We start from the raw sequence: 20,463 nt of genomic DNA, 5'->3' as shown, positions 1-20,463 counted from the left end.
GGTTTATCAATAAACACATGCCACCTTTTTTATTTTCTCATGCATTTATCTATCTTAAGTTTTTTTTTATTTACACTGTATCGCAATTTGAGATACATAATGAAGTAAAAATACGGTTAAATTTAGTAGCCATGCTTTAAATATCAAAATTACATCGAAATTAACAAAAACAGCTAAAAATAAACTGTACAATTTAACCAGCAGATAACGTATAGAACAATATATATGCTACCTTTGTATTTATATGATAGTCACGAAGAATTTTCTTACACATTTTTTATCTCATTCCATGACCATGTACTGATATTATAATAGCTGAGCATTGTAGTTTCATATCTCAGATTTGGTTTCTAGGTGAAATTACTAACTATATGCATTATGTACAGTGTCGTAGGCAAGATGAAGAATATGTACAAAATGTAAGGGCTTGGCTCTATTTTCCTCAAAATAATATATCAAGAAGCTTGACTCGGCCACTAACTCCTTTCCATACATATTCATGAATTAAAATAATTAACAAGTAAAAAACTAAAAAGGTATAATAATTAACAAATAAAAACTACATTCTCAAAAATTATTTCCTCTTTAAAATTAGCTTTTATATAATACCCAGTTATGACGCTTCCAGCCGTCAGGTTTTATTAATCTTTTTCTATTAGTTGATAAAAGAGAACATTTTTATTTAAAGCAAATAGGCATTACTTTTAATTAAAATAATTATTCATTAAGTTGATTTTGTTATGCCATACTTGAGGTCTCGTAACACAGTCTTTGCCAGGGCCGACATATTTTCTCTGTAACACTAATTCTGTGGTTTAGTTAGCATGGAATCCTATAAAATTTTCATGAGCAAGAGAATTAGGAATTTACGAAGCGGTAAGACTGATTCAAAGGAAAAACTTAACAAATCTATGCTTTCAGTTTCGGTTAAAGGACTCTATAAGGATCTTCTTCAACATGGTGCTTATATGTAACTTATTATAACTTCAACAATTTTCTGGGAAGTGGCCATCATCAGCTAGCAGATGTATGTTGCATGAAGACTGAGCCACTGACAGACCTTAGTTGATTGATTTCAGCAGTTAATTAATTGACGTGATCAGTACATTATTTTCCAGGCTGTATCGGTTATGTCAACTGAAAACCATACGAAAAATTCCAGTATTTCCATTTTCCGGTCACCGTGAGTAGAGATCGTTTACATCGTGGTATATATCGACAGCTCGAAAGTTAGGCGACAAGTCAACTGATAAATCAACTGATCTGTCAACTGATAGACATTTTTAAAGTTTTTCATTTTAAAAGGAAATAATTTTTAACGTGAAAGTTTTGTGGACATATCTATAAAAATTATTAATGACGTAAAGTTTCGTAAAAATACCGTCATCTCGGCATATGAAATTAAAAAAAAAAAAAAAAAAAAAGACTGCTTATATGTGAATTCTTGAGAAGTGCGAAATTGACAGCCACGTAAAATTCGCATTCACATTTCTGCAGTCTTTAAAAATCAAACGGAAAACATTTTCTTCATTTACAAAAAGTATACAAGAATTGCAGAAGCTATTTAAGCAAAAATATTATATGATGGCATAAAAAAAACTGAAAGTACTGCATTTGTAAAGTATAGCCTCGCTTAAATATATGATGCAGTATATTTAACTTCAAGACCTTTCAAATTTTTTTTTTTTTTTTTTTCTACTCGTTGCTTGCTGGGTGTCTGGAAAAAAAGGGAAAAAATCGATTTGAGACTCCAGTTTTTTTTTTTTTTTTTTTTGTAATGCTTTTTTTTTTAAATTTTTTATTTGTAATGATAAATGGCATGAAACAGGAGAAAATTAGAGACATTATGTGACATGATTAAACACTTCTTCCTACAAGCGCCTGGCCCCAGCCACCACCCCTGTTCTTATTGGTTGCCATTTATGACGTCAGGCTGAAAAGATTCCATTATCTCTTTCGTTTGAGTTATGTCAAGGGGAACTTATAATTACTTTGGATTTGTTTATGTCCTGTGTTAATGTGAATTTGTGCAATGTAACAGAATATTTGCAATTAAAACGAACCTAACAGTATAAGAAAATATGTCGGCACTTTTGATATAAATTGTTAAATCATGTTAATGGCATAGATAAAACTTTATAATACGTAAATATCGTTTGACTAAGCAATCTGTATTCAATGCAATTCATAGCGCTATACTGATATTTAAGAAATATATTGTAAAATTTCATATAGCAGGAGACCATTAACAAGATTTACTTCGTCAGCAATGTCAAGCACTTAACTCTTACTGTGTAAATAATGTCTGCCGCAGTTTTCATGAATTAGCGGTTTATTTTTCAGAACAGTCTTTTTAAAAGTGATATAAATGTAAAAGCTAGTTATTGCTTCATAAAAATTAACCGTTTGTTAACAAAATAACCTTCCTTTTATTTATTGTTTGGTATCAAAATTGTTTGCAGTTAGATTAATTTTTCGCTTTCTAATTCTAGGCATTCATTTCTCTTCATTTATGGTTTAAAATAAGGTAAAGTGATAAGATATTTTTAAAGAACTAATTATATCGTTTATTTGACTTTGTCAATTGGAGTTATCATGCTGTTTTTTTATGCATTATTGTTTTGTTTCTTAACTTTTATATCTTATAAAAAGTGTTTATTGTCAAATGACTTCGATATTCATCTAATGACTAAACGGTTATCGACTGCACATCGATTTGCACCTTTTTTCTAATACTATGTATATTAACAATATATTTCTGAAGCTGCTTTTTATTTTTGTAATTTTTTCGCCTGTTTCAGCGCTAAAATGATCTCGGGCTCAAGCTTTTGGCGCACAATAATGCCGCGGAGAATTCTTTTCGTCACTGTAAGACATCAGAAGTCGTGTCCAATAAGAGCTTGGGGTGGTGGCTGGGGCCAGGCGCTTGTCTTCTTCCTGGGTTTAATTTTTAAGATTTACCCTGATAGAAGAGTTAATAATATTACCAAACATCGGAATCATATGATAGGCGCAGTTTTGAAGCTACCAAATCGAAAGCTGGAAAACGAATTCCGAAAACAATTTATCGCCTATACTCTGATAATCATCATTTGAAGACCAGTAAATAAATAACAGTATTTCTTTCCTACATTTATCTTGAAATAAACTTATTTATCGCATTTAAACTTGTTTTTCGGAATTTCCATTATCTTTAAAAAAGAATAGGGATTTTTCAAACATTCTTTTTACACGAGCTGCCAAAAGTACATTCTTAGACACACACACACACACACACACACAAAAAAAAAAAAAAAAAAAAAAAAAAAAAAAATCGACGCAGGAAGAAGGAGTTATCCGAAGTACAGAAAAACAAATGATTATAGTTTGAGAAAAAATTGGATGATTTATTGAAGTAATAGAGCTTCACAAAGTGAAAAAATCCGTAACGCGTTTGTGCACCTCTGGCCCTTATGCAAGCAGATATTCGGCTTAACATTGATTGAGAGAGGTTGCGGATGTCCTCCTGAGGGATATCGTGCCAATTCTGTCCAACTGGCGCGTTAGATCGTCAGCATCCCGAGATGGTTGGAGGGCCTTGCCCATAATGTTCCAAACGTGCTCAATAGGAGAGATATCCGGCGATCTTGCTGGCCAAGGTAATGTTCGGAAAGCACTAAGGCAAGCAGTAGAAACATGTGCAGTGTGGGGGCGGTCATTATCTTGCTGAAATGTAAGCGCAGGGTAGCCCTTAGAACTTCGTCGACGTACTGCTGTGCTGTAAGATTGCGTCGGATGACAACCAAAGGGGTCCTACTATGAAGTGAAATGGCACCCCAGACCATCACTCCTGGTTGTCGGCCTGTCTGCCAGAAGACAGTCAGGTTCGTATCCCACCGCTGTTCGGGGTGTCTCCTGACTCGCCTTCGCTGGCCATCGGGGCTCAGTTCACAGCGGTACTCATCACTAAAGACTATTCTAGTGCGAATGAGCCCGACACCACTGCAAACGGGCTTGACGTTATACAGAGGTCAATGGTAGTCGGCGCAAGGAGCACCGTGACCTCAGCCCCCTTTCTGTGAGCCGTCTATGAATGGTCCTTGCGGTTACTGAAGCACTAGCTGCACGTTCAGTCGATGATAATGATGCATCTGGGACTGAGAGTGCCGCTCTGACGATTGCTTGGTTTTCACGTTCTGTCGTTTCTCTAGGCCTACCGCTTCCTTCTTGACGCTGTGTGCGGCCATGGTTCACCCATTCCTACCAACATCGTCTAATAGTGGCATCGCTCCTGCTCAAATGTCGAGCTATTCGCCGATAAGACCAACCGCTTCTTTGAGCCCAACTACACGACCTCTCTCAAATTCTGACATTTGCGCATATCGTTCGCGCACCTGTATGCGAGGCATACAGGTGCGTCTATCAGAGTAGGCATATGTTTATGACAATGCATATGTCTATCAGAGTAGATTGAATGAAATTCGTGAAGAATTTATGACCTGGAATCATAATTTCTCCTCTTAAATATCCTGCCAGTTGCGCAGATCAGATGCGCTGTAATGACAACCGTTCATTCATTGGCAGCCAAAATGTAAAATTTTGCATTTTCCGTCGAAACCTGTATGCATATCAATTTGTGTCCAATTTGCCTTATATCTTCTCGCTGCGTCGTGATGCGTTGTTTTATTTTTTATTTATTTATTTATTTATTTTTGTCTAAGAGTGTATATGTATGCATATGCAGACATGGGCATTGAATTTTGATTCAAAAATATTACTCGATCTTTCTATGGTAGTGGCAATGTATGAAATTACAAAAATACAAAATGGTATGACGTTAACAGGAAATCTATTTCTTTCTTTACGGGGGGCATAACATACACTATTAACAGCGGCAATTGTCCAAGTTTCTCATAGTCGATATAATTCTTTTACGTGTGCAAACTTAGGTGACAAGATACATATCCATGCGGTAATCAAATTTATCCTAAACTCGATATATGATGTCTGCTGTAATAGCCTGCAGTGAATATATTATCTAATTGCAAAGTTCCTGGACAAACGTAAGCAATTACGGTACCGAAACGCTGCTTTTAAGAAACTCTAAAAGAATGAAATTCTATAACGTAAAATCTGGCGAACGGGCAGACATGGCAGAACGTCGCTGTCTCCGTCTGCAGCACGTGCCATGTTACGTTGTGGAAGAACATAATTCAGAAGCACTTGCACATACATATGGAGATGCAGCATAATTCCATCCATATGCAGAATGTAATTGCCACATTTGGTATTCAAATGGGATTAAGATTAAGAAAACTAGCCTGTATCGCAAGAAGTTACCTTTCACATTACATTCCAAGCCTAGAAATGAGTCATTTGTCGTTTTAGGGAGTAAAAAAGGTAATGTGAGACTTGATTGTTGCCGCTGCTATGATATGGAGTGTGCTTGCATAAAGTCGAAATATATATATATATATATTTTTTGATTGTATAAAAGCAAAACTATTTTTTATTAACATTTGAAACTTTACCATTATTTTGTGCATATCTATACTACATGCAAGTAGTTAAAAGGGAGAGAAAAAGCTAGAAATTTTTGTTTTAAATTTTAGCAAAAAAAATTTACAAAGCCATTATCAGAACCTTAAACACGCTTCCGCATTTCAAACAATTAAGCAGAGTTGTGAATTTCATGTCCTCTACATAACAAAATAGAAATTATTACCATTTCATTTGCTGGGAATACTTTTTAAAACCTGGCATAAAAAATACTCAGCTACGGCTTGAATAATTAAGTCCTTTCTTTATTAAATAAGTAAAGATCTCCACGTGGAATTAATTTATAATGCAGTAGTAATATTGAAAGTATTCTTCCTTCTTTTCTATGTTTAGAGCGGCTATTTTAAAGAGCTTATTTTAAGCAGATGATTTTATGTCATGCATTTTGAATATCTGAGGATTAATAAATTTTCTTGGACCTGTCGTAACTGTTTTGCGTAAGATTATTTCGGACCCAATTATTAAAAAAAAAATTAAAAAAAAAAAATTCTTTTTCTTATCTTTCTAATTTTTTTTCGGGTTTTTAATGTTGAATTCTTCTTTCCTTAAACATCAGTCATTCCTGATTAAATTATTTTTGCAAGCTGGAATCTTTTCGATATTTTAACATATTAGCTTTATTTTCGCTTCATATTCACTTTTGGAAATGAACGCGTATCTTTCTTGCACTTCATACGGTATTCAAAATACGTATGTCATTAAAAGAAAATCTTTACAATGAGATCATTAATTCCGTTAAGTGAAGGAAAAGTGCAATAAAAGGGCAGAAAGCTAATAATAAAAAACGCTAATGATTCTAGCAATTATGTAAACGATTCGACAAAAGAGCACAAATGCTGTCTGCTTTCATGAAGAATATCTTTGGTTCTGTTTCCAGCTAAAATAGGGCAATACATGGTTGGTCTTTTATTCTTTGAAATGTTTTATTTGGATTTTCTTTCCTTTAAGGAGAACATTTATAATTTATATAGAGAGATTTTAGAGCTCTAATGAAAAAAAAAAAAAAAAAGTTTTAATTACGGAATTTCATACTGAAGTGACCGCCCTAGAATGCAATACAGTCAACTCTCAATTAATTGGGGTAGTACCGGGAGCGAAGTCCGTGGTTAATTCAAAAGCATGGTTAATCTGAGGGCAGTTAAAAAATACAGGAAAAGTGGTAGTCCATATTAATAATTAACAGAAAAATACTATTAACAATCTACCTGTATTTTCAAGCAATATGATCTGGATAATCAATTCATTTGAAACTTTACCATTCTTTTTTGTGCATATCTATACTACATGTTACAATTGTTGACAGTTTTGTTTTGCGCTAATGGTTTTGAAGATTTTTCTATCATTGCTTAGTAAACAAATTTAACTATTTTTAGGTAGGACTCGCTTAATCCGCCTCCGGTTAATCGGGAGTTAACTGTAGTTGTAGGAATGAATGAAATAGAAGTTACACTCATTAAAATGGTATTTCAACTTCTAGAATTAAAACTTCGATTTCCAAGTTAACAGTTCTGCTACACTGAGTGTGAAATAAATATGGGCAAAAAGAATTACGATAATCCTTATTCAATTTTATGTTTGTGAATGAAAATGATTTTATTCCTTGTATTAAAACAGGGTTATAACTGACTTATAATTCAATACATTATTTTACGAAATTTTAGGGCAAAAATGCTACCATAAATAAAAGTAGTTTCCCCAATAAGATGAAAAATTTTCAAAGAGGTCTAAGAACTGGGAAAAAAGGCCTCATGATATTCAAATTAAAATAATTCTTCTTAGCTGACTTATTCATTTGGCTGACATTTCATCATTTACTTCGGATTTATTCTCTTAATTTTTTGAAAGTTTCTTTCATTATTTATACAGGCCAAAATCTTATTTTTCCAATAAATACTGCTAGAAAAATTTGTGTAATTTTTTTCAGTTGGATTATAGTTTTTTAAAAATTATTTTCTTGGATCGAAACGAAATATATACACACTGGCCAATGAATTAGAAACCTTTGAGATTTTCATTTCAATGCGTGCTAGCGATGAAGTATACAATTTTTTTTTTTTCTATGACGTGGGTTACAAGTGGTTAGAATGCTAGTGTAAGGTGTAAGAGTGCTTTTCACGATGAATGAAGTAAAATGGAAAAAACGACAGAGCTTTTACCATTTGAAAAAGGGCTTATTGCTGGTGCCCGTTTAGCAGGGGCCTCGATTTCGAAGAAAGCAAATCTCACTGGAATTCTCAAAAGCAGCCATATGAAGGTTTTCAAAAGTTGGAATCCAGAACCCACAGCCCTTCTCTAGAAGTCGTAACTGCGGCTCGAGCACAGTTTTCCAAGAGAAGGATCGGCGTCGTCTCCGACCAAGTGTACAACAGAACAGGTACTCTACTGTGCTTCAACTGATACAGATCGTCAACCAAGGCTCTTCTCAACAGATCTGAGCTCGAACTACGCACAGAGAATTGCAGAGGATAAGAATGCATACTCGGGTGCCTGTGAGAAAAACCACTCATTTCTGCCCGATATGCAAGAATTCGTTTACAGTGGTGTGGGGAAAGAAGACACTGGACATCTGAGGATTAGAAACGGGTAAAGTGGTCTGGATGAATAACGCTATACCTTATTTTGCACTGATGGGAAGTCATCGAATTTGGCAAAAACTATATGAAGCCATGAATTCGCCTTGCCTTACTTGCACTGTGCAAGGGTCTGGTTTGAGTATCATGATATGGGGCATGTTGTGCTGGCATGGAAGTGGTACCCTGGTGTTCCTCGAGGGTAAACAAACAGCTTGGAGATACCTAGATATACTGGCAGATCAAGTGCACCCTATAATGTTGCATTTTTACCCTGATAGCAACGAATACTTCATGGTCAAAAATATAACTATACATCGTGCCAGAAGTGATCAAAATTGGTTCGCTGAACATCTGTCTGAATTCCAACACCTTCCCTGGCCACAACACAGCCCGGATCTTAACGTCATAGAAAATGTGTGGGATATGGTGGAAAAACGGATCCGACAGCATTCTCCTCTTCCATCTAATTTACAAGATCTAAAAAGCTGCATAGCCAATGCATGGTATTCTGTGGACGTAAATGCACTAGAAGCATTTAGACTCGATGCCCAAACGAATCGAATGCTCAGAACGTGGTCCAATAAAATATTGATCTTTGGTTTCTAATTCATTGGCTAGTGTGTATATAACTGAGATGAAAACTAGCATCAACCCAGAAACTGTCATTTAAGAGTCGTGTTTGAAACTTTATAACCTTTTCGAACCTTCATGAAAAAATTATAAAAACTAAACGTTTATGCGCCAGGTATATAATGGTTATGTTCGAATCATCTTTTGTTAATTACAATAAGTCTAATTATTCATAAAAATCATTAGTTGCATATTTTGTAATTTAAATGCATATAAATCTTCATAAATTGGATATTTTACTAAAAGAATGAATAAAGATTTAATTTATTAAGAACTGCATTTAACATATTTAAATTATAAGGCATTTCTCCCGCCTTCCTGGTGTGGTGGTCTGCACGGTGGGCGCGTATTCCAGAGGTCCTCGGTTCGATTCCCGTCGAAGGCGTTGCTAATTTTTCATCTCTCTGGCTTCGAAAAATAATCCTAATGTCTCTACAGTGGCGTCCGAGCTAAAGGAATGGTGGATGATGATTCTCCACACCCAGAATCTGGTGATTTTCCCCTAAAAACCCCAATCGCCCTTTAAAAGAAGGAGTATTTATGGTATTTCTCCCACCTTCCTGGCATGCCTTCGTAGTGTGGTGGTCTGCACGCTGAGCGCGTATTCGAGAGGTCCGTGGTTCGATTCCCGGCGAAAGCGTGGCAAATTTCTCATCTTTCCTGCTTCGAAAAAATACCTAATATCTCTACAAAAATCACTTGCTTAACTTAGTAATTACAAATTGATTAAATGTGTAAAATAAATATCTTATGTTTTACTAAACGGCAACATTGTCCGAGGATAAATTTAAAAACTTGTTTCGCGCAGTGGTAACACTTGCGGGGGAATGAAGGATAAATATATCGTAGCGTAACTTGGCTTAAAATAACAGCCCAACAAATCTGGATACACTTCGCGAATGATATTTCTAACGTCAAAACAAGGGAGAGAAAAGATAAAATCCGTTACAAGGAGAGGCACACACTGCAACCTAAATTTAGAAAAATTTTGGGCAGCAGTAGGTTAAAAGGCAATCAACAGCAATATAAAGAAAATAAGTTAATCATACAAAATATTCTGTAGCCCATCAGTGGGAAAACAGTAGGTTAAAATATACTACAGCTCTTGCAATCATGCTTTATAAGATTTTTTTAATCCCAACCAGGTGGAAAGGTGTGTATTGTGTATTTAATTATGGCAAAGCACACTAGGGCTATATGCCTAAGGGGAGGGATGCCTTTCGTGGAGGACTTTCTAAGGGAAACTGGCTCGTATACACGTTACACATGGGGAAAACCACGAAAACGCCCATGCAGCCAGCCCGTTCGCGGGATTCGAACCTCGGACCGAACTACCAGTCCAGGTGGAAAGGAAGTTCTACTTTCGTAAATTCCCCCACTGTGTTAAACCCGGACTTCCTACTCTTCGAGGTCGGTCTGCTATTACTCACTGATCTACCAGGATACTGAGGTATAATTTCTACGACTTTGGTGACGAGATCTGCGTGACGTTAGAGTAGCTAGCTATCCGATCTTTTGGAATTCGCCTTTCACACGCCAAGAAGAAACAAATGTGATGAAGACGGCAAATGCATTTAATTGGACACATCTGCATGGCAAACATGCTAGCAGCAATATCAGTTTTCACACATCTTTGATATAAATGCCCCTTGAATAGCTAGTTTAGCTAGATCATGGTTTGGTTGGTTTGGCTTAGTTGATTATGGCTAAGCAGATTAAAGCTATCTGCCTGAGGGGAAGGATGCCTTCGTGGAGGACTTTCTAAGAGAAAATAGTTCGTATACACGTTACACATGAGGAAAACAATTTAAGAAATTATGCAAACAAGAAATTACGTATATCATAATCTGCATGAGGCTTTTGTTATATACTTGTAAAAAAAAATTAAAGGGTGTCTTAAAAACTGAATCTCATTTGCGAGGTATGAAAAGCAGTGTTTCGTATTTTTATGTAAACAATAGACAGATATGCTTATTGGGTTCTGCTATGTACAGAAGCTCCGATCAATGTCTTTCAGAGCTTACTAGACCGACAAGCGAGTTACTTCTCTAGTCTGAAGCAAATGACGAGTCTTAAGAAGGTTAAAAATAACCTTTTTATTTCAATTCTTGAAAATTAACAGAACGCACTGCTTGTACTACAGATGAAATTATGTCACTTGAGGATATTTAAAATAACATAAAACTGAAAGTTTAAATTCAAGTAACGTAGTGTCACACTACACACAAAACAGTCTGCTTAAGCTGGTTCAAATAATTAACGGCGCATATTTAACGTCGGCTAGCAAAGGGGTTAAAAACAGAGTAAACTTTGGCAGAGCTGATGATAGGAGCTGAACCGTAAGCAAAATTGCCAAAAACTCTAACTCCAAAGCATTCAAACCTTCGGCTTAAAGACACAACAGCTAATTTGCATTATGGTGAGAACTACGAAGACAAGAAGAAGTTAAGGTAAAGCTTAAAATCATGACAGTTGGTTAACTAACATAAAATCTTACAACCCTAGAACCGCATTTTATAAGTTTATAGAGAAAATATGCGTTAAATTGCTGTAAAAAAAAGTCTCGATACTTCTGCAGATAGTATATAGTAGAAACAGAAAAACTTCGGGAGTGATTAGCTATAACTAAGTTTCAGGCATCACAATGTTTTCTTGTGGAATTTATTTTTATATTCTCCACTTTACTACAAGTGCGCAAACACATGCTGGAGTGTTTAGTGCCATTTTCCGAGATGTTCTTTAAATGTGCACAATCCGGAGAGATCGCACTGGGCGGCAAAATTCCTACTGCTGGCCCTATATAAGCTCTTCGTTTCAGCTCCTAAATGCAGTACCATAAGCATTACATCCAATTACCATAAGCATTAGATCCCCACAAAAAGAAATTTGAGAATGTTACGTCAGGGCATCGCGCAGGCCAGTGGTCTCAAACTCGCGGGCCTTATGCGGTCGCGAAGCACTTTTACGAGAGCATATTTCCCGTACATTAATTAGAATTGTTACAATTTTATTAGTAAGACAAGAATTTGAATGAAAGTTTCTGATTTTAATAAAATGGAGTTCAATAATATATAATTTTTATGACATTGAAAATGAAAATGAACGTGAGTAACGCGGTAGAAAATCGACAAATAGAGCTAATTAATTTACACTATGATGTAAATCCTATTCAAATCTGAAAGATACATATTCGATTGACATCTTATTGTTATTATTATTATTATTTATTTATTTTTCCTTGTCAAAAGATAAATACCCTCAGGTTTCGAGTTTTCGCAAGAAAGTAATCGCTTTGTTTGGGAGTAAATTTATATGTGAACAATTCCCTCCCCCTCCGCAGTTAAAAATTAATAAGTCTAAAAAAACTCCGCCAAATTGACTGATGAGCATCAACCATTCGTTAAAGTTTGTAGTAATTTTTCCCCCAAGTAACTTTATCAAAATTGAAACGCAATTAGGTGTTGTACTAAGTATAATTAATTGCATGCAAATGTATGTTTTGTCTGGAGGCGTGAAAGAAAATTTTAGGGTACTTTTCCGTTTCGCCGGCGCAAATCTCGGCAAGCAGATTTTGTTGGCGACAGCATACACTATACACATAAAAAATGTTAACAAATGTTAGTTCTAAGAATGTTTTATTTTGATATGGTTTGATTTTAATATGGTTTAAAATTTTGTAAAAAGCTAATAAATAAAGACAATAAATTTGTAAAAAGCCATTAATTTAAGAATTTACTACGCTTTCATGGTTTCACATCCTGATTCGCCGGTTCTTATCAGTCGGTTCCCAAGTAATCTCATCTCACGTAAACTACGCTACAAAAATCTAATTCTCTCAGTAATTATCTACATTAATTTCAAGTTAAATCTTAATTTGGAGTAATAGTTTAAATGCAAGAATTATTTCAATTCGTACGAATAGCTTACTCAGAAATTATGTAAAACAGCAGTGCTTTACTTCGCTAGTGCATTCTCATTAGAAATTGATGAATGTAACCCTTGATTTTGCCATTCTACATTTTCGCCTTCCGGTGAGCGGTGTGATTGCATCCTAATTGACTTAATGACCGCGAACTGTCTTAGAGCATAAAATGTAACTATCTTGTAAAAATTATATGTAATTGTATGCCAGTATTGAAAGAAACAATCAATCTGATAAGAAATGGCTGCGACTTGTTTTGAAAATGAAGCGTAAAAGGTTACCAGGGAAGATATTCCGCTTGGCATCAGTTGTACCATTATTTACGACTTTATCGTTAGCGCCGGCAAAACGGAAAAGTACCAAATTTAGTAAACAATAGAAAGAGAATAAACTGTCGTTATTTATTGCATTGTCAAATTTTTGTCCAACTTGGAAAGCTTTCGCAATTTGTTAGTTTTAGTTTGAGTTAGAAAGTAAGTTATTTAGTAGTTTATTGAATACATTAGAATTATTTGAAATAAATGTCAGTATGAAAGTTTAATATTTAGCTGTCAGTACGTTTGAATTACGAAGTGCAATCATCAGAAATTTTTTGCTCATACCAGTCTTTAGATTTCAGACAGAAAACGAATATAAATTATAATTTTTTCCTTCACGTTATTATATTATTTTTATGTATGTTTTACTACAGATGTAACAAACATATGTAACAAGCAACAATCCTCTTTTTAATTTTTAATTTAGGTGTTTTTTTTTTTTTACTTTTCATTTTGATAAAAAATATTTTGCTTCGCCAGCTGCTTTTCAGATCGTTCATTCACATGGAGGTAAGAAAGGAAGGAGTGGCCAACCGGCACTAGAAGTGAAGCATTGCTTCGAAGCTTCGGTCACCAGATGGGGTGTTCTTTGCTTACATTCAGAAGCTGCTTGACAGTGTTCTGATAGTATTTCGACACACGACAGTTCCATACAAATCGAAAAAGGGACACTTTCACATGAAAGAAACATTCATAGTGTGATAGATAATAGCAATTTGAATAGTTTAGTGACATTTACGCAAAAATCACATCTTGGTTATTTTTCGATAACTAACAACAACGATTTTGATTATGAATTTGTTTTATAAAATTCTAAGTTGTTGAACTACAAAAATATAAATTTTAACAAAAATGTTATGCTTAAAGAATGAAAAATACCTTACGGTACCTTTAAAATTGTATACGTCTTTCGATACCCTTGATAGAGTATTCGCTACTTTTATTTTATGTTCCAAACGCCAAAATGATTTAAATAAAACAAATTTTTTTCACATCCATATATTATTGTAACATGTACCTTTTAAAATTTTATAGAGGAGAGGCTTTACTATTGCTCACTTTAAACTCATCGTTTTAATTTTATATATCTGAAAAATAATCCCTTTGGGCTTACACGTTTTACTTATTTGGGTTAATTAAAAATAAAATATAGTGAATGCACAGAAATTAAAGATTTGCACATGCCGGAAATGAAAGATATGAAATATGTATGGGTATTTATGCATGTGCTTGCAAAAAGCATGCATCTGCCTTTAACAAAATACATAAATATTCATTAAACCACTTATAAATGTATTTGAAATGAAGAATTTATTCATTTATAAACAACTGTGAAGAAATCTAATTATTAAATGTATGTAATTTATAATGTTTATAAATGTTATTTAAATATATAATAACCTTAATATTGAATTGTAAACATAAATTGAAATCCTGTTGACAAATACGTTATAAAACTATTTAAGCAAGAATTGTTCGTACTGGAAAGCAATCTGTTGAAAGGCATTGTAAAGCAAATGCTATGAGATACGCACTTAAGAAAGTAATAAAGAGTTTTGGAATATGTATTGTTGAAATTAATAGTAAAAAAAAATCTGATAAGTATAATTAAAAGAATTATTCCCTTTACATTTTATAATAAATCAGTTACAAGTTTTAAATAATACTTTAAAAAAATCCTTATTTTGTTCCCTTTCAGAAATGTTCAGAGAAAGTGAAGTACTATTTAAAGTATTTCGCTAATTTTTAATAATTCTCAAATTTAAAATGAACCGAATAGAGCATTAATTATAAATTGACTTATATTTTTCGATTTAAAAGATGCCTCAGAAGCCAAAAAATCATGTCATATTTAAGAAAGTATTTCAGGAAAAAGCTCTATAAATAGAAAAGAAATAATGCATAACTTTAATAATACAATAAACTTTGATCTTAATTTTTGTACCTTAACCGAATAAAATCGAATTACCTTAAATTTTTTTTCTAATGTAATTAACGGAAACTTGTGAAAATATTTAAACCATTCTGAGAAAACTGTTCTGCGAAAAGTATAGCATTTAATTCCGTTCAGAATGAAATGTTGTTTAAAAATATGTTGTTTTCATATACTTAGGACTCTGAAGTGTTGTAGAAAAAGAAAATATATACATTTATATGCATATTTACGACGTAATTACAAAATATTTACATCCGATCGCGTCAAAACCCATTGAACTTAATGGTAAATGACCCAATGTTTTGGTCACCACGTAGGGATCGCCGGTCTTTCAGAGCAGGATACGGGAGAAACCTGTTTAGGGCTACTCCATTGTACTTCCTACCCATGGAGGTAGGAAGTAAGATGGAGTCGCCCTAAACAAGTTTCTCCGTACCCTGCTCTGAAGCACCGGCGATCCCTACGGGGTGACCAAAACATTGGGTCATTTACCATTGAGTTCTATGAGATTTGACGCATTCGGGTGTAAATATTTTGTAATTACGTCGCAAATATACATATAAATGTATATATTTTCTTTTTCTACAACACTTCAGAGTCCTATGTATGTGAAAACAACATATTTTTAAACAACATTTCATTCTGAACGGAATTAAATGCTATACTTTTCACAGGACAGTTTTCTCAGAATGGTTTAATTTGAATGAAATATTTTCACAAGTTTTCGTTAATTACATTAGAAAAAAAAATTAAGGTAATTCGATTTTATTCGGTTAAGGTACAAAAATTAAGATCAAAGTTTATTGTATTATTAATATTAAAACTATGCATTATTTCTTTTCTATTTATAGAGCTTCTTCCTAAAATACTTTCTTAAATATGACATGATTTTTTGGCTTCTTTTAAATCGAAAAATGTAAGTCAATTTATAATTAATTCTCTATTCGGTTCATTTTAAATTAGAGAATTATTAGGAATTAGCGAAATACTTTAAATAAGTATTTCGCTAATTCCTAATAATTAAATAGGTATTAAATAGTATTTTACTTTCTCTGAACATTTCTGAAAGGGAATAAAATAAGTTTTTTTTTTAAGTATTATTTAAGACTTGTAACTGAGTTATTATAAAATGTAAAGGGAATAATTCTTTTAATTATACTTATCAGATTTTTTTTTTTTTTTTTACCCTTCATTTCAACAATACATATTCCAAAACTCTTTATTACGTTCTTAAGTGCGCATCTCATAGCATTTGCTTTACAATACCTTTTAACAGATTGCTTTCCAATACGAACAATTCTTGCTTAAATAGTTTTATAACGTATTTGTCAACAGGATTTCAATTTATGTTTACAATTCAATATTAAGGTTATTATATATTTAGATAACATTTATAATCATTATAAATTAGATACATTTAATCATTAGATTTCTTCACAGTACTTTCACAGTTGTTTATAAGTGAATAAATTCTTCATTTCAAATACATTTATAAATAATTTAATGAATATTTAAGTATTTTGTCAAAGGCAGATACATGCTTTTTGCAAGCACATGCATAAATACCCATACATATTTCCTATTTATCATTTCCGGCATGTGCAAATGTTTAATTTCTGTGCATTCCCTATATTTTTCGTGTAAAGTAATTTACACTAATTTAGCATACACCCGAAAGTTTTACATAAAAAATATATATGAATATAATTTGAATGAAAATTATAAGTATTATTTTTAATACCCACTCAAAGGTCAGTTTTTCTTCAAAATTCCTCCACGATGGCATCTCTCTCTTTAGGCAGATAGCCCTTGCATGCGTTACTCTATTTAATAAAAACTTAATCTGACCTATGTGCCTAATTACAAATATTTTAACGTACATAATTTTATATTTACATTTAGCCATCAAGTTTCAAACTTTTCAAATCTTCTAGAAAATAAACTTTGGCAGATCTCTTTTAGCAATTTTCTTAAAATCTATATTTTTGTAGTGCAACAGCTTAGAATTTTATAAAACAAATTCATAATCAAAATCGCTGTTGTTAGTTATCGAAAAATAACCAAGATGTGATTTTTGCGTAAATGTCAGTAAACTATACAAATTGCTATTATCCATCACACTATGAATGTTTCTTTCATGCGAGAGTGTCCCTTTTTCGATTTCTATGGAACTGTCGTGTGTCGAAATACTATCAGAATCTTGTCAAGCGAGCTTCTGAATGTAAACAAAGAACACCCCGTCTGGTGACCCAAGCTCCAAAGCAGTGCTTCACTTCTAGCGCGGAATGGCCCCTCCCCTTTCCTACCTCCATGTTCCTACTTCCATGTTCATTCAGTTCCCTTGCAGTTTGAGATCACTAGAATAGGCTATTCCGAATCTTCAAATCACAAAATCCGTTGGTAAAACATTGTTTGGAGGACATATCTGCTTACTTTTGCAATATATGATGTAGCACCTTCCTCTTTTTAATACTTGAACATGTCACAATATAGTGCACTATGCCTTCTTATTTCAGACAATGCTCGTATAGAGTTCTACCTTATTTCCTCATAATATTGTCATATGGGGCAATGTTACAATTAGTCCTCGAGCCTTATCCTATATTCAAATAAAGATTCGCTGATTAAATATCCCAAAACTTACAGAATAAGACGTCAGACCCCCCCCCCCAGCGCCACCCTATACATTTTCAGATACTTCTTTCGAGAATCTTTTACCGTGCCAGGTCTGTATTACCAACGCAAAATGCAGAAAATAAAATGCTATCGCAAAAATTCAAGAAACTTGCAATTTTATTGATTCGGAATTTAATGTACAAAAATTTCCCTTTATCAAAATCTGCAACCATCTTTATTTAATGAATACTATGCCCATGTCTTTTCAAATTTATCGCACTTTTAAAATTTTATTATTATTATTTTTTTTTTTCTTTTGGTATTAAAATTTTTTCTTAAATGCAGTTTCAACAGAATTTTTCTACACAGTGTTTCAAAACAGATTGTAAAATTAAATATCTGCTAAACGGTTGGCCCAGACTCATGGTTCCAGTTTGAGGAATGAATACAATATAGCAGCTTTTTAAGCTAAGGTAATATTTACATGTGACAGATTTAGTTTCCTTGATTACAGCAAAGCATTCGAAGACTATCTGCCTAGGAGAAAGGATACCATCACTGAGGACTTTCTAAGGGAAACTAGCTCGTATTCAAGTTACACGTAGAAAAAAACGCAATCCGTTCACAGGGATTCGAGCATCTATCTAACAAGTACTGTTCACGTAGTTTACCCTTTTGGCGGCTAGTGGGCCATTACTTATTTAGTCACAATCCACGAAATTTAAATTTCTATACTGGCCCTTCTACGAAGAAGTTCCAAATAATAAATTATTCCTTATATCTTTGCAATCGTTCAAAGTGTCCGAACTCCTGGTAGTTATTATTTTTATTATATTTAAGTAACAACTAAAACTCCAAAAGGGTGTAAAAGCCCTTTATTGCAAACTAAGAAGAACAGAAAGCACGCCTGGTGCTTACAAATTAGTCAACTACTTGAGGCCAGATAACTTACAGTAAGTTCAAATGTAAAATTTAAATTCAAATAAACTAATAGCAGAAGGCTATACAAATCAGTCAACGCGAAGTTGGCTCCACACTTAACTGGCTTGGATATCAACTATCGGCAATTATAATGCAAGGCCTAGTAAACTCAAGAACGTTTTCTCTTTGCAGTTCAGTTACTCTGCTTTTTAGTACTCAACTACGCTTCATTAATGTTCCTTTTCCCAATGTTCCATTTTAGATCTGAATAATCTGAAATTGATGAATTAGTTTCCCAGGCTAAATTTTCTCTAATGAAAACATTTCACTCCCCCCCCCACGCAATCAGTATAATGACTGTCACTAAACAGAAGGACTGGCCATGAGAAAAGTGAGTCCTGTTTTTGTTAAAACTTATGCTCGCTATTTCGAATCCATTTTGTCACCAAAAAGATGTTTTCTCGCTCTTTCTCTTTATTGGTTGTGACTACTGATAGTAGGAAAGATAAGTAAAAATATCATGTGAAATTAAAAACATCACTATTTAGTTTCTTTTGAAAATTAAATATTAAAATGTTTTTAGTCTTTTCAATCACTTTAAAAGCACGCGGTTATACTGTTAATGAGATGTTTATTTTTTCTCTTTATCTTCTGTTCATGCAAATCTTACCACACATCTTCTGCTTTAAAGGAATAAAAATTAAAAATAAAAGAAATGACAGCGTCTCCCATAACTCGTTTATTATTTGTTGTATCTAATAGTTGTTCTTCAGTCTGTTTCATTCAGGAGTATAAATTAATAACTTCTTATGAAATACTTAATTACATACAAAATGTAACAGTATTATAAATTAAGGAATGTTATACACTAATAAATCACAAAGGAATATGACTAAATTATTTAGAGGGGGGAAGTCAACCTCGAGTTATTTTATTTTTAACGATCCCTCAAAAGCCAGAAAAGCGGTCTCTGGCAGTGAAATATATAACGATTTAAAAACTTTGAAACTAAATAATTAGGCCAGTTTTTGTCGTACGGGATGCAGCTTTTGTCTTACATACTCGTGTAAGAATAAACTATTCCTGAATATAAATATATGGATTGGGGAGAGGAGAACCAGGTAAGATTTCGTAATTTTTGAACCTAATAATTCTATAACATGACTATTTGCTTCATTTAAAACATTCTTATAAATAAAGGATTGTATGTTTGTTCGGAGTAGCCCGCCCACCTAATCTCAAGTGGTCGTATGGCTTTTAATTAGGCTGTCCCAGATTATACGTGAAGGCCTGTGGCCAAAGGTTACGAAAATAAAGGCTGGGTAAGGACTTTCATGGACGCACTGTGTATATGCGAAATTTGCTTTTACTTAGTACTGCATTTGAAATTTTCAAAAACACATTTTGGAAACCTGGTGGATTCACTGCTTTCTTACAAACAAAAATTCTTACAGTGGTGATAAATGAATAATTAATTACACAAACCTCAGAAAGAATGGTTTATTCTTGTTCCATTTTTCTTTTAATTATAATTCAATTTATGCTGATCACAGGCCAAGCTGTAAGATCACTGAACACCGATAATTCATCATGTGTTCAAATGTTGGAGAATGGGCAAGTTACATGGGAGTTTCGTAGTTTTTCCCATGATTAACGTGAACAGGAGCCATTCTCCCTTAGAAAGTTCTCCACGAAAGCATTCCTACCTTTAGGAAGAGACAACATTCGCTTCATTTCCGCAAGTAATCCAACTGATTCCAGTTTCGCTACTATAAAGAAGAAGCGATTTTTAAAGAGCGAACAAGCGATCTGCACATAAATTTTCTCGTTAGTTTCCTTTGGTTTAAAATTGTTTTTGATGACATAAGACAAAATTTAGACAGTAGTACTTTTGAGACTCTTTTCGTTTCCGAAAATTTCCATAGCTATTTTTGTTGCCGACAGCAGCTTAAAATACTGTTTTAAATTAATGATCCTATTTAATACGCTTATATACTTCAGGATATCTGG

General features: G+C 33.5%; 1 protein-coding gene across 4 annotated transcripts in view; it reads right to left on the bottom strand.

Annotated features, from left to right (window-relative positions):
- Nucleotides 1–20,463, bottom strand: part of LOC118188529 (recombining binding protein suppressor of hairless-like) — a 192,008-nt gene that overhangs the window by 49,521 nt on the left and 122,024 nt on the right. The gene's annotated exons all lie outside the window — the stretch shown is intronic.

Source organism: Stegodyphus dumicola, chromosome X2, assembly GCF_044657685.1.
Source record: "Stegodyphus dumicola isolate Sdum_Otavi_A_Nest chromosome X2, ASM4465768v1".
Classification (NCBI taxonomy): Eukaryota; Metazoa; Arthropoda; class Arachnida; order Araneae; family Eresidae; genus Stegodyphus; species Stegodyphus dumicola.
The sequence above is the reverse complement of the archived record's forward strand: the minus strand, read 5'-3'. Positions and strand labels throughout refer to the sequence as shown.